General features: G+C 39.8%; 1 non-coding gene across 1 annotated transcript; it reads left to right on the top strand.

Moving 5' to 3' along the window:
• The first annotated feature begins 10,838 nt into the window (after window positions 1–10,838).
• On the top strand, window positions 10,839–10,942 carry LOC149247887 (U6 spliceosomal RNA). Its single transcript, XR_016267611.1, has one exon. It is a non-coding gene; the product is annotated as a U6 spliceosomal RNA (small nuclear RNA).
• The last annotated feature ends 4,117 nt before the right edge of the window (window positions 10,943–15,059 follow it).

Below are 15,059 nucleotides of genomic sequence, written 5' to 3'. Positions count from 1 at the left end.
ATATCTCTGATCCGACCATTGGACTGACTATACCAGGCTATAATTGTTCTGCCCCTTCACAGTAGCTGCGTGGGCCTACGTGGAGCACTCTGAGACTCTACGCTGCCTCCTCTGCCTCCTGGAGCTTTGATGTCAGCCTTCTTGGTTGATCCTGCTGCTCCCTGGCTGAATTCAGACTTTTGCAGGAGGGCATCTCTTCCCCTGCACTGGCATTGCGTCAAGCAATGTGTGGGCCCTGTTGTCCAAACCCAACCTCCCTTGGTTTGCGCTGCCTCCTCTGGCTTATCTCTGCCTCTCTCTGCTGTGTATGCGGGGTCCCGGAGAAGATCCTCCAACCTGAACTATCCCTACCCCTCTAGGGCAACTCAGATCACCAGTTTGATTTTCTCAGCAAACCACACCCCAGAAAAATCGAACTTCTTTGATCACTTGGTGTCTCTCCAACTGACCCTCAAGCCTCCTCTTATATTTTTCCTATTGATGAATCAACGACTGAGATTAAGTCCCTAATCAATGGCTAAGATTAAAACATACTTGATCCTCGTCACTTAGAAGCTTCTCACCCATATTTTTATTAATACCCATTAATATTTTTATTTTCCTAAGTTTAGACTTAGGAACCCCATTAAAAATATTAATTATTTTAATAACTCCTCATCCGGGTGGAATTTCTCCAAACGATTTTTGGGTCTTGGAGATCTCATGTGTTCTAGCCCCTCCACAAAATTTCGAAGCTAGAGCACATCCGATGCTACCCAAAATCAACACTCCCTCTTAGCGAGGAATGTGCTCTAGCAATACTTCCAATAGAAGCATCACACTAATCCATTGCATCGGTCCTCTATGCTACTGATGCTTGGCATGCTGCCCTTCATCCACTGCATTGTTGCATCCTGTACTGCTGCCCATGACATTGCCACTGTCACTGCTGCATTTGTACTGCAACTCCCTCTAAATATGCTACATCATGCTACCCATAGCACTGCCACTGCTTACTGTTACACTGCAACTCAGTTGTTGAGAAGTAAGCAACTGAATAGACACCCAAAATTGACATGATGGTCAGTCTGGATACCTCGTGATGTTGAAGCTACCTCTGCTGCTAATTTGTGCTGACCCTCTGCTGCTACTGCGTTGTTGCAATCTTCTTTGTGCCTCTTGCACTGCTGCAACCTCCACTCTACTGCTTCAGACTCTGGCACTCTAGCTCTGCCATTGTTGCTCCATCACACCTCGCATGAACCGACACCCATCATTTTTCTACTGTCGTCAAGGGCTCCCATAGCCGTATGTGATTGAAGAGTTTGGGCACCTCAAGGATCCTGCGTGTCTCGTGTAGTCCTCCCGACTACAGCTCTATGTCACCCCACCTCTTCTCTAGAGGTGCATGAACACTCATGGCACAATCCTCATCATCATCCTCCTTGTCAGCTTTCACTGGCGCAGCCTTTGAGTCAAAAGCCTCTTCCTTGCCCTTCTTCCGGGGGCATTGAGTGGCAAAATGTCCTAGTTCCCCACACTTGAATCATCTGACCTTGGATATATCCTTTTTCTTCCTTTTCTACTGCCCATGTTGTCCTGATGATGTGAGAGTTGCATCTTCCTCCTCCTCCTTCTTGACCTGGGCTCCTCTGTCGCTACTCCCTGCCTTGGTCAGCCTCTTGATCTCTTCCTGTCAAAGAGCTACCCACATCTCCTCCTAGCTGGGGAGAGAAGCTCTGCCCAAGATACTCTAAACAAATGTCTCCCAGTCTTCGGTGACTGCATTTAGGGCAGCCTTGACCATGAACTCAAGATCTGGCATAGACCCCACGAAAGTCATCTGGTTTCGAATCCCTTGCAACCTGAGAAGGAAGGGATCGATTTCTTCTCCCTTCTACATCTGGTACTGTCTCAGTTGATTCTCCAATAGCATCTTTCGTTGAATGGAAGTCCCCTGGTACAAGGTGGCTAGCGTCTCCCACATCCCCCTTGTTTCCTTCTCAATAATGTGTGGGACCACAGTATCTTTGACCCCTTCTAGAATCACGCATTTAGCCTTCACCTGGGCCTCTTCGTACTTCTTCAGCAGATTGGTGTCGACCGGAACAACAACTACCTTCAAGGCATAGTCCTTGATGTGATTCTTGTCTAGGACTGCCAGGATCCTGGCCTTCCAGATGACAAAATTGGATGCTCCATCCAATCTGTCTTGATCCCTCAGTCCATTGACTGCCATCTCTGCTCAACAAATATAGGACTGGTTCTCTTCTCCCTCTCCTGTTGCTAATCCAGCAAGACTCGGATCTGGATTTCTTCGGCGCTAGAAATCCTCTAACAAGCTCCTCTAGGCTCCCTCTGATTCCTGATTTCCTTCACGGAAATCCTCCGGCCAAATTTCGAATCACTCCTCTCCAATCCTCCTTTGATGCTACAACCCACATCTAGATTTCTTTGGCTAGAAATCTGTCAAGGCAGTGACTCCCTCTACCTCAGCTTTGTCTCCACAGACACTGTTATGCACCAATAGCAATAGCGTCCCACCAGCTCCACTGATCGAATCTGCTATGCTCCTCCAGCCTCGACAATTGATTGATTTGAGCCTCTCAGGGTCTGCGTTGGCCCAGAGAGATGACGCAGTCACTGTGTGAGCTCCTCCTGGGTACTGCATCACCCTCTACAGGCTTGAAACGCTAACGCAAGCATTGCATGAGCCTTTGCGTCACTTCTTTAGCTCTGCATCACTCCTTCTGCTGCTCCTCTGCCTCTGAAACAACATTGTCACTCGGGACAACTGCTTCTCTACAACAAATTCACTAGATCTCCTGGATGATGTCTTCAATGTCCTATGATCTGCAATGCTCCGATACCATGTGAAAATTTCTGAATCTAACAAACCAGAAATCCTACTACAATCACTGGTTTATCATCTCCTACTTGTTTTTGCATTCAATAAGTTATTTAATTATTTAAACATTGATGAAAAACACTATTGCAGGCTACACTGACATATAGATCATAAACTGAAATAGATACGAGACAAACACACAAGGGACACCGCTATTTTTGGACAAATGTCCCCGGAAAAGCCCAATGCGGGAAAATCGGTGTAGCAACTTTGAGGGTTTTCTATTATTAAGCAATAGTTATGAATACAACTATGGATGCCCTCTCGGATATCAAGTTATAGAGATAAAATATACTGGCAGAAACCTAAGTGAGATTACCTCACTTCACCCAACGAAATCTCTCCGATCCGACAACTGGACTGACTATCCCTGACTACAACTACACTGCCCCTTCGCAGTAGCTGTGTGGGCCTGTGTGGAACACTCTGAGACTCTGCGCTGCATCCTCTGCCTCCTGGAGCTTTGACATCAGCCTTCTCGGCTGATCCTGCAACACCCTGACTGAATTTAGACTTCTGCAGGAGAGCAACTCTTCCCCTGCGTTGGAACTGCGTCAAGCAATGCGTGGGCCCTCCTGGCCCAACGTCAGCCTCCCTTGGTCTGCATTGCCTCCTCTAGCTTATCTCTGCCTCTCTACGTTGTGTATTCGGGGTCTCGGAGAAGATCCTCCAACTCCAACTATCCCTGCCCCTCTGCTGCAACTCAGATCACTAGTTCGATTTTCTCAGCAGACCATGCCCCAGAAAAATCAAACTTCTTTGATCACTTGCTGTCTCTCCAACTAACCCTCAAGCCTTCTCTTATACTTTTCCTGCTGATGAATCAACGACCAAGATTAAGTCCCTAATCAATGGCTAAGATTAAAATAGACTTGATCCTCATCACTTAGAAGCTTCTCACCCATATTTTTATTAATACCCATTAATTTTTTTATTTTCCTAAGTTTAGACATGGGAATCCCATTAAAAATATTAATTATTTTAATAACTCCTCATCTTGGTGGAATTTCTCCAAATGATTTCTGGGTCTTGGACATCTCATATGTTCTACCCCTCCACGAAATTTCGGAGCTGGAGAACATCTGGTTCTACCCAAAATCAACAGCACACAACAAATAAATTGTTTAATCGAATTAACAATTAGAAGAATTAACATCAGTTGTTGCAATAGGATTCGAGGTTTGTCGAATTTTCACATGGTATCAAAGCACAGTTTGTAAGCAGAGAGCTCAGTAGCAAAAGGGAAGAGGAATTTCGAAACTCTGCGTAGGCAGCAGTTCGAAACCCTCAGAGGCAGTGCAATTTCTTGGCCAGGAAGGTCAATTTCTTGAGGAAAAATCGATTTCTCTGAGAGAGCGACAGAGAAATTGGATTTCTCCATTTCAAGGATTACCAGAGGTGGAAGGACCAACAAGTATTTTCTTTGCAGAGTAGATCTCTAGTTGGACGCAGTATTTTGCAGCAGTTGCTAGTGCAAAATAGCGTTAGGAAGAAGAAACAACACACACAGAGGGAAAATTTTCCTAAAGGAACTTCTAGTCTTAAGAAGTCTGATTTTCCTTGTAGACCGGCAGAAGTTGTGAGCATATATTCTTACTCTAGAAGGGAGTGTGAGTAGCAGATCCAGCAACCAAATGGTGGGAAAGAGGGAGATTTTTGGGTTTACTTTCCCAACTTTTGAGTTTCGCAGATTTTGTAACTTTGCAGAGATGACCATACTGTGAAAATTCTATCACTGCAACAACTTATTTATTTTACCTACTTATTTGCCAATAAGTTATTTATGAAAAACCCTTTAGTAAACATTAAAATAAATTTTGCTGTAGATATCACACCATAATACAGAAACAAACACATGCACAAGAATCAAGACATCAACATAGATATTTTGGACAAATGTCCCGGAAAAACCCAATGCTGGAAAATCGGTGCAGCATAAGAGGATTTTATTATTCAGCAATTCTTTAGTATAACTGGGTGCCAAACTAGCTTACCCAACAGAGAACAAATTCTTTAGCACTTCTCCCAACCTCAGCGTCAGGCTTACTAGCCTCTACGCAATTCCCAGACCTACTGCGTCAGCTCCTGCCCCTCTGCGTCAGCACTGGGCCTCTCCGTGTCAACACTGGGCCTCTCTACATCACCCACGTAGGCCTTCCAGTGATTGCACAGTCTGCCGCTTCTGCGTTTGCCTCTCCAATCTCTGCACTGGTCTTCTGGTGTTGATCCCGACTCTCTGTTCCGTACCCGCTGCCTCCCGCTGCTCCCCAGAGAACTAGTTTGAATTTCTTAGCTAACCCCACTCCAAAAATCGAACTGACTGGTCTCCCTCAATATGTTCTCCAACTGACCCTCAAGCCTCTTCTTATACTTTTCCTGTTGGTCCTTCAACAGGCGAGATTAAATCTCTAATCAATGGCTAAGATTAGATTTGGCTTAATCCATGACTTTTGGAACCTTCTAACCCAGTTTTATATTAATACCCATTAATATTTTATTTTTCCTAAGTTTAGACTTAGGAACTCCATTAAAATTATTAATTATTTTAATATCTCCCAAACCAGTTAGAATCTACCTAAACTATTTCTGGATCTTCGAGATCTCTTGCTCTTTAGCCTCTCCACCAATTTTCATGGCTAGAGCACATCCGATGCTACCCCAAATCAACACATATGAGATTGTCAGAGGTGGTTGTGCAAGTTAGCCAAAATGCAGATGTGGGCAGTAGATCGACTTCCGGTCGTTGAGGGCAGGTACCAGAGGAAGTGCAAGTCGACTAGTGCAGGTTGCAACGCGAAGAAAGGTCCCATTAAGGGACAAGGCTCAAAAGGAGATAATGGGGCATCAAATCCAGGAGGAGGTGGAGTATGAGACTCTAGTGTGCCAGATGGGCAAGGTCTTTGAGGAGTCCACCTCATGGATCATTACCTAGCTACGAGGGCCCATAGTATTCAGTAACAGGATGGATCAGTGGCAATAGATGCACACAGATGCCAGAGTGGCAGATGCAAAGTCTAGTTGCATGTCAGATGTTGGGGAATGCAGTGCAGAGTTGGCAACAATACAGTTGGCATAGTGCAGAGTCAGTAGCAATGTAGATACTTCAGTGATAGCACGGATACTAGTAGCAGTCAGAGTCTCAGGTGACAGATTTATCATACTAATCACAGTTGATTCAGTATTTTGGATGTTTTCAGTTGTAGATGTTGCAGTTGCAACAACAACAGATGGAGAGGGAGTTGCAGTGCAGATGCAATGTTGGCAATAGATTTTGCAGGCTCAACAACAGCACAGTAGTTGGTGGCCAGCAACAGCCAGACATCAACAACGTAACAGGAGGTGGTGCAGAGACAAGGTGTTGCTTTAGTGGGATGCAACACTAGAACACATTCCTCGCCAAGAGGGAGTGTTAGTTTTTGTAGCATCGGATGTGTTCTAATTACGAAATTTGATGGAGAGGCTAGAATACATGTATTCTCCAAAACCCATAAATCGTCTCTAAAAATTCCACCTAGAGACTACTTAATTAAAATAATTAATTAGTTTTTAATGTTTCCTAAGTCTAAACTTAGGGAATATGATTAATTAAAGGTATTTATTAAGTCATGGTAAGAATCATCCAGAAAAAGGCATGGATCGAGTTCTAGTTAATCTTAGCTATCGATTAAGTTTTAATCACAGTCATTGATGTTTCAATGAGAGATTATAAGAAGAAACTCAATGGGGGCTTGGAGAAGACACACCAGCGGTTCGATTTCACTGGCACATCGATTTCTAGAGTAGCAGTGCTGAGTTGCCAGGGAGAGAGATAGTGAGCTCGACGTAGTGAGAGAGGAGCATGGATAGTAAGGTCGAAGGAAGTTTTTTTCAGCTCTAGTGAGTGCACTGCAGAGAGGCAGTGAGTACCACAGAGAGGTAGCACAGAGCCACGCAGAGGCATCACAGTGCTTCTGAGGGGATTCCCTATTTTGCTAGGGAGAAGCAATGATTTAGTGCCAGAAGGCAGAGAGAGAGTTTGGAGGCAAGGAGGATCCATATTCTAGACAACAATTGATCAGATAGCGAGAGGGAAAGAAGTTTCGAGTTGTGAGGACGCAGTATTGTGTAGGTTGACACATTGACTGCGCAGAGGCAACAAAGAGCAACTCAACTTGAGCCAAGGTTATTGTCAGATCGCCAATTGGAGTGAGATTTTTCTCACTAGATTTATTGTCAGTCATTTCTTTGTATGGATTGCTAGATTTGAGCATCCACAACCTTGTACTCAGATTTACTACTGCATAATATTAAAACCCTCAGCTGCTGCACCGGTTTTCCCGTGTTGGGTTTTCTGGGGACTTAGTCCAAAAATAATTGTGTATTTGTGTGTGTGTGTGCATCTATTCTTCCAACATTTGTATTTCTTCTGTAGTATTTATTTTGTGAAGGTTGCAGTGTATTTAATTTGATATTTTCTGAAGCACACAGCAAATAAATTGTTTAATCGAATTAACAATTAGAAGAATTAACATCAGTTGTTGCGATAGGATTCAGGGTTTGTTGAATTTTCACAATTGGAACCAGTGACCTATCGCATGGAGTGTCTTAACAATGCACCCTTCATCGTCAAACCAAAGCCCCGTGAGCCAATTTTTATATAATATGTATTTTTGTATATTTTGATGCATATATGTCAACAAAAGCATGTAGAATGATGAATTAGATATAAAAAGCATAAAATCATGGATTGAACCATATAATATCAATCATCTAAAAGTTATAATTTTCATCAACCACGCCCACAAGTTAGTAACATACAACATATCGAGTCTCATGATTCATCAATCTTAAAGTTTCAAGCTTTCAAAATTCGATATATAACATTTATCATCATTGATCACTAATGTTGTAACTTGTACTTGTAACCATTACCATTACCAAGTAACCAAACGATAACAAAGAATATCTGACATCAACCATGTGCACAAGTTAGTAACATACAACATATCGAGTCTCATGATTCATCAAGTTAAAATTTCAAGCTTTCAAAATTCAATATATAACATTTATCATCATTGGTCACTAAAGTTGTAACTTGTACTTATGATCATTACCATTATCAAGTAACCAAATGATAACAAAGAATATCTAACATGAAATGAAATGTTTTGACTTTCAACTTTCACAAAGCATCATGTTCATAATTCATTACCAATGAGTTATAAATGCAAACTTCAAACTTCAAACTTAAATTGTCATATATTGTTTACAAAAAATACCATAATAAATATGAAAGAGTCAATAGTTATAAAAAGTACTAGAAACTAGAAAAGACAAGTAAATCTATTATCTACTATTTGACCCTCTTTCCATGAGAAATTTCTAATTTCTTGTCTCGTGCTTTATTGGGAGTCTCCTCCTGCATAATCGAACAACCTTGGTACTCTTGATTAAATACAAGTTCCATATCCTAGTACCCTAGGTGCTCTTGATTATTGGGAGTCTCCCCCACATAGAGGGCTTGGTGCTCTTGACTAAATACAAGTTCCATGACAAAATCCAATGGAAATATTGCAATCCCTCCAATCTTGAAATCCTAAAAAAATGATAAGTCTACTGGATTTGAGTGAGATCTAAAATTCTATTTTCTACATATGAAATCCCAACGAGGTCAGAACCACTCAAACATCTTGAGTCGATGAAAATGAAAGATAAAGGAAAATGCCACTTTTATTTTAATAATTTAAATTACAATAAACTACATATCAACACTAGGGCCATAAGTTTGAATAGTAGGCTACCCTACTCAAAAATTCTTGTTTCCAATCTCCAATAGCTCCCTCTATCACTCTTGAATTGGCAGGGAGCCAAAATTTTTTTTAGGGAGCACGCTCCTAGGGTTGCTTCCGATGCGCTCCCCCCTGGAGCGTGCTTCGGGAGTGAGTTCGGGGGCAGGGGGCTACCCCACAACCCTGAAACGCACTATAGCTGCGTGGCATTATTTCAAATGTCATTATAAATGAGTCAATGACCCTTGTAGAGGATATCTACTATGTTTTACCTGATATATGTGATGTGACGATTCCATAATCGAGTATTAGTTAAAGGCTCATACATCTACTGACAGTTGTATAAACCAATATAAACCAAAAGATCTTGTGGTTTATTTTGGACTACTAAAAAATGTTCCCCTTCTTTCAGCCTTCCATTGCTCAAGCTGCATGTTATCTCTTACCTAACGCATCTGTTTCTAACTTTCTACAGAATAGAACATAACTATCAAGGTGATAAACATATTCAAATACCTTTGTTTTTTCTCTTATCTTGAATTTATGTACAATTGAAGATGCCGTAGATTACATGTTATCATAGATTAGAACAGAATTATCAAGTTAATATACATATCAAATTCCTTTGATTTTCTCATATCTTGAATTTATGTGCAATTGAAGATGCCCTAGAAATGTTAACTCTTACGTAACACATTTGTTTCTATATTAAAACAGAATTACCAAGGTGGAGTCATATTCATATGAAATTCCGTTGTCTAATTTTTCTCATATCTTGAATTTACGTGAAATTGAAAATGTCTTAGATACTTCCTAGTTTTGTGCTTCATAATTATTTCTTTCCTCATCACTTGTTGCTTCTGATGGCTTAAAATATCCACAATGGATTGCCACATCTCAAGTATGTCACTCCATTTGGAATTCTAACTTTTTTACATGATGAAACCCTAGGATAAAATTATTTCCCTCCTTTATATGGCTTTCTTGAAGTTAGAATGTTTCCTTTCTTATCTGGTAGATTGTTTTCTTGTTCCACAAAAAGTTAATGCATATTATTGGTAGGGGTCTGTATTTGTTAATCCTAGCTTCTTGTGTATGTTTAATGGTTATCTTGTTCTCTAAGATATTCATGCATCTTACTATTGCAAGTCCATGAGATGTAAATCTTAGCTTGACCTGATTGTACGTGATCATATTTGAGCTAATTTAAGCCATTTCTGAAAGCATCCAGCTTATAGGTATTATCAATTGGCCGCAGTATTTTGTGTTTGTTGTCTGATATGAACCCTGGTTGAAATGTTGGTTACAAGTGGATGCATTTCTTTCGTTTGTGAACATCTTGACACTGCCAATTGATGTTTCTTTCCTCGCTCATGGGTAAATGAAAAATGAATTCTTTCTCCTTTTTGAATTTGAGAAATGCTTCTGGCAGACTAAGCTCATTTTCTTCAGTTTTTTATGATTGTATGTGCATAGGATGCAGTCGAAGTTAAGAATTTAAACCATACCACAGCAGACAAGATTTTATTCGATATGTGCTAATTTTCTGAGTCTGATATTTTCCATTTAATGAACTTAAGCTTTTCATGCATTTTGAAACACGAAATATTTGAGAAACTTTTTGAATGTGTGTTAAGTTTGCAATAAATTTGACCATTGAATACTATCGAAGAGATGACTAGCATTGCAGTGTGCACAAATGTTTCAATCAGATAGAACATTGATTGCTAGCTTAAATTTGTTGGGTTGACCTGAGGCAACATCTGTGAAAAGATAGGCACTGAACATACTTACGTTTACGTTTCCTTTATTTAGCCTACTCATAGAGAAGGTGTACTGGAGATACTTAAGCATCTTTTTCTCAACAGACAATAACTGCATAAACATTTCGTAATGTTAAAATTTGTTTACCCTTTGTAAGCAGATTTCAGTTCTGTCATTTGTGTTAAAAGGTGAGTTCAAGTAAAATGATGATAATTGTAAGAATGAATAGGATCTTTAAAACTTTTGGGATGCGGTCATCTAAAATTATCAATATTTTGTTATCCAAATGTGTTTTAGTACAACAGTTATCCCAAGTACGGATGCTGTACAAAAAGAAGTGCTATTCTCTTCCTCTGAACACGTGCAACTGACTTTGATGTTCAGTATATCAGCAGAAAATATAGCACGCATAATAAAAGTTGAATAGTTATCGGATGCCAGTGTATTGGAAGGATACAGAGTATATTAACATGGCCCCTGCGCAAGGATGACACACACAAAACAAGAAATGGTCCATTTTTTTTTTTGTTTGCTGCAGGAAAACAAAAGCTTTACATTGCAATCGTCCCGAGCATTTATCGGCCATTTTGAAACACTCTTAACTAAGGCCATAGACGGCCATACTCAGAGAGAATATGATCCAACGACAGCAAATAGGTGTCCCCGAATGACTGAATGGAGCAGAGGATGGTGCTGTTGAAGACGGTAACTGTGGCAGTGGGCCAGGAACACAGATTCATGCTCTAAGATGGCAGTGCTTCACGAGGAGTATGATTGAACGTCTATACCTAGACGATAACCCTCCATGTCTTTGCAGGTCTATCTATTTTTTTTTTACATTCGGAGATCTTAGAGCAGGATAATACGAGTGAATACCAGACTTTATGAAGGATACAAAACAAAACAGGCGTGATTATATTGTTATTATCTAAGGTTAGTTTCAGAGGGACAGCTGCAGAGGAGTTGCAGTTCCATTGTTAGTTACTTTGGAAGTGTGCGTTTATTTTACTTCAACATTTTACTGACTGTGTAAGTTCATAGCGCAGAACTGAAGATTGTGATGTGAAGCCTCACATGCGAACGCCGAAGCCGGAACCGGTGGCCAGGACTGTTTCTTCTTTTTAAACAAGATTTCAACATCTCAGAATAAAACACTGGGTTTCATAATATTAACGATTTTATTTGAACAGGGTGCAACTAGAGTATGGATATTTCATTCAGTATGATCGACATCAAGATCTGAAGCGGTTGACTGAAGATTTAGGGATAGCCCGACTCAGGGGGTCTCATATTGGACACCTAATTTTTATCGCTATTTTAGATTTCTTGCAGGATTATCCTCTAGCTCTTGGAGTAGGATCTTACGACGGAACCTGTGAGTGGCCATTGTTAGCCTGCGGACTAGAACTCTTGAAATCAGCAGAATATTTCAGATATTGGATCGTGGTGGTTTCCTAAGAACTGGTGGTATTCGGGACTGGCAGGGTCAATTTGAATTTTCCCAAATTGACTTAGAAATGAAATGAAATAGACTAGATATAGTCTATGGGATCGCTAGCTTCCCTGTTTTTTGCCTTTTGCAATTCAATCCTCTTATTATTCAAATTAATGATGTACTCACCCAACCTTCTAACAGTCCCTCAATGAAAAGATAATGCCAAGGAACTGATGTCAACATACTGTTGTAACTGTCCCTGATGTCTCTGAAAGCATCACATTTTAAAGTGAAATGTTTTTCTGATTCCACTGCCCCAGAAGTGCAAAAAGTACATGCCCGTTCTTCCCAAGTTTCTTTAGGTCTTTTCCACTGACCTATTTCACACCGTAGTTGATGTGAGTTAGTTCTTGATTGAGCGATAAGAATCTTTGCTCTCCATGGAATGCTAGTTCCAATGTACTCTTTTTGTTGGAGATCACAAGTGGGGTTGAATTCTTGAACATAGTACTTCTTCTTTCTACCCAACTCTTTTCCCCATATACGCTTACGAAACTTCTCCATAACAAACTCTTTAAATCCTTGCTATTTGTGGGACATGCATTGAAGTAAATATTCCATTTTTGCATCAATTTGTTGTTTTGTCTCATCCATGATTTCTTTTTTCACTCATTCATTCATTGAAGATAACTTTAGGCCATCTACCTTCTCCCATTTTCTCAATTCTTTATAAATACCTTATGAGACGCACCATAGAAACTGTTTCGATGGAAGTTGCTCCTATTTCACTCAGCGTTATCTCATAAGAAACCAAACTTTTTATTTTAAACTTGCTCATGATCAAATGTTTTTTGATTTTCTCAATTTGCTTCCATTTTGAGACAGAGATGTTGCTAGCCCACAATTCACACCCATATAATATCACTGGACAAACTAGGAGCCCAAAAAGCACTTTAATTGTTTTCCAATCCCATAACTCTGCATCTCTACACTTGTTTTGAAGAGCATATAATGCTTTCCACCCTCCTAAAATTCTCTTCTTTCTACAGTGCTCCAAATTAAGCTTGTTGTTGAAATCAATCAATCCCGAGGTACTTGTATTCATTTACTTCTTCAAGAATGTTTCCTTCAAAGAAGAACGTATGCTGGCTCTGCTTCTTTTTATTTGAGAAAATCATTATTTTGGTCTTGTTGGTATTGACTCGCATCCCCACTGCTTTACAAAAAAATTCAATGGCATATAGATGCATCTGCAATCCCTGGGCCGATTTAGAAATCATACAAGGTCATCAGCATATAAAAGAAGTTTTATCACAAACTCCCCCAATTGAACACTATCCCCACCTTGCAGATTTAGCCACTCTTCCAATTTATGAATGTATAAACCAAAAAGAATAGGGGATAAAGGGCAACCTTGCTTGACTCAGATGTCACTTCTAAAGCTTTCTGAAATGCCTGCTGAAGTTCTAATTTTGACTTTCACCTCTTCATAAAGCCTATGGACAGCAACTCTATACTGCAAAGGAATTTAAAGTTCTTCCATTCTACTCCACAACTTATCTCTAGGGATCATGTCAAATGCCTTTTTGAAGTCAACAAAGAAGCAAAATACTTCTTCTTTGCCCTCCCAAACCTTTTCAATAATGTGTCTCAATGTGATACCATGATCTACTGTAGAATGTTTCGGCCTAAAACCTGCTTGCCTTTTTGCCTTCTTTTCTTTGACTTCCGCCCATTTATCGATTCTATTTTCTACCATGTCGTTGAAGAGATTTGCAAACAAAGGATTGATCATAATGGTTCTATAGTTGGAAGGATTATTAATGTCTCCACTTTTAAAAATGGTTATTGCTATACTAGTTGTCCAATCTCTTGGGAATCCTTGTCGAATGACGTTGTTGAATATTTCCATGATGTGCGGTGCAAGAATGTTCATTCCCCACTTTAGATATTCTTCTTGAAGTTCAACCAAGTCCTTTTCCTTTCCTATTTTCAACTTCTTAATTCCTGTCTCTACTTCCTGTAATGTGAAAAGCTTTGTAGTTGTGTTGATCCTGGGAGGAGGCTCCTCCTCTGATTCTTTCTCATAGAGTTGTCTTGCATAGTCAAACCATTGATTGGTTGTAATATTATTTTCAATTTGCTTCTTCCTTTGTTGAAGTTTCTGCCAAAAAAACTTTGGGTTATTCTTGCCTAGATATATTAACTCTTCTCCCCTTGTTTGTATGAACTCATCTTTTTTTATTTTTAAAATTTGCTTATATAGCTTTACATTCATCTTCTCCTCGCCTGCCTTTTTCAAGGTTTTCCTTGCCATTTTTCATTCCTCATCAAACCAAGCATTTACAAGAAAACAATTTGATTCAGATTTCCTATTTTTTGCTCTTTTGCACTTCTCAAGTGCACTCTGAATTATATTTGTTAACTCATGACTATTGAGGCTTTGGGAACCACTCTTCCCCTTCTGAATTGATCTCTCCAACATTGTTTTGAAGATAGTGCAATTTTCTTGTGTTAGAAGAATTTTGCCCCTTGATATCGATTGTCGAGAACATTGGATTTTCCTCCTATGTTGTCTTTCTTCTAACCAAGATAGCTTTATATAAATTGGGTTATGGTCTGATTTTAAGTCCCACATATGCTCTCCAATCTTAACTTCATCTATCCTTTCTATCAAGCTTTGTGAACAAATAACGTAGTCAACAACACTTGCCCCATTGTATGTGTTGCAAGTGAACTTCCCAGACCTTTTCCATTTATCTAGACCATTGCATATAATTAAGTTGAAAGCACCACACAACGTGAGCAACTCCTCTCCAAAATGATTGCTACCTTTGTCATCTTCCAAACATCTCAGCCATTAGGGACTCTCCTCTTTAATAAGCCAGATAGGATTGTGATCCTCTTTGCAATAGAATGTACTAGCTTGTTGATTTGTTGTTCTAACATTGAAATCTCCCACTAAAAGAACTTCTCCCCGCTGAGAATAAACAACAATATCTTGCTTCAAAGGTGCATATAGGTCTTTGTTATCTAGCCCCTTGTTTTTGTAAGTTTTTGAAACTTAAGGTGCAAAATATCATGTTGCAATTCTTATGTGATTCTCATTCTCTGTTATTTTGAACCATAAATATTGATTATTTGTAGCTTCTTTCACAAACTGTATGTGACGACCTTCTTTTTCTTTCACTAAAACTAGTGTTCC

The sequence above is a fragment of the Pinus tabuliformis genome, chromosome 7 (assembly GCF_031772625.1).
Source record: "Pinus tabuliformis cultivar Carrire ecotype Pingquan chromosome 7, CPIR1, whole genome shotgun sequence".
Taxonomy (NCBI): domain Eukaryota; kingdom Viridiplantae; phylum Streptophyta; class Pinopsida; order Pinales; family Pinaceae; genus Pinus; species Pinus tabuliformis.
This window is presented reverse-complemented; position numbering and strand designations above follow the sequence as displayed.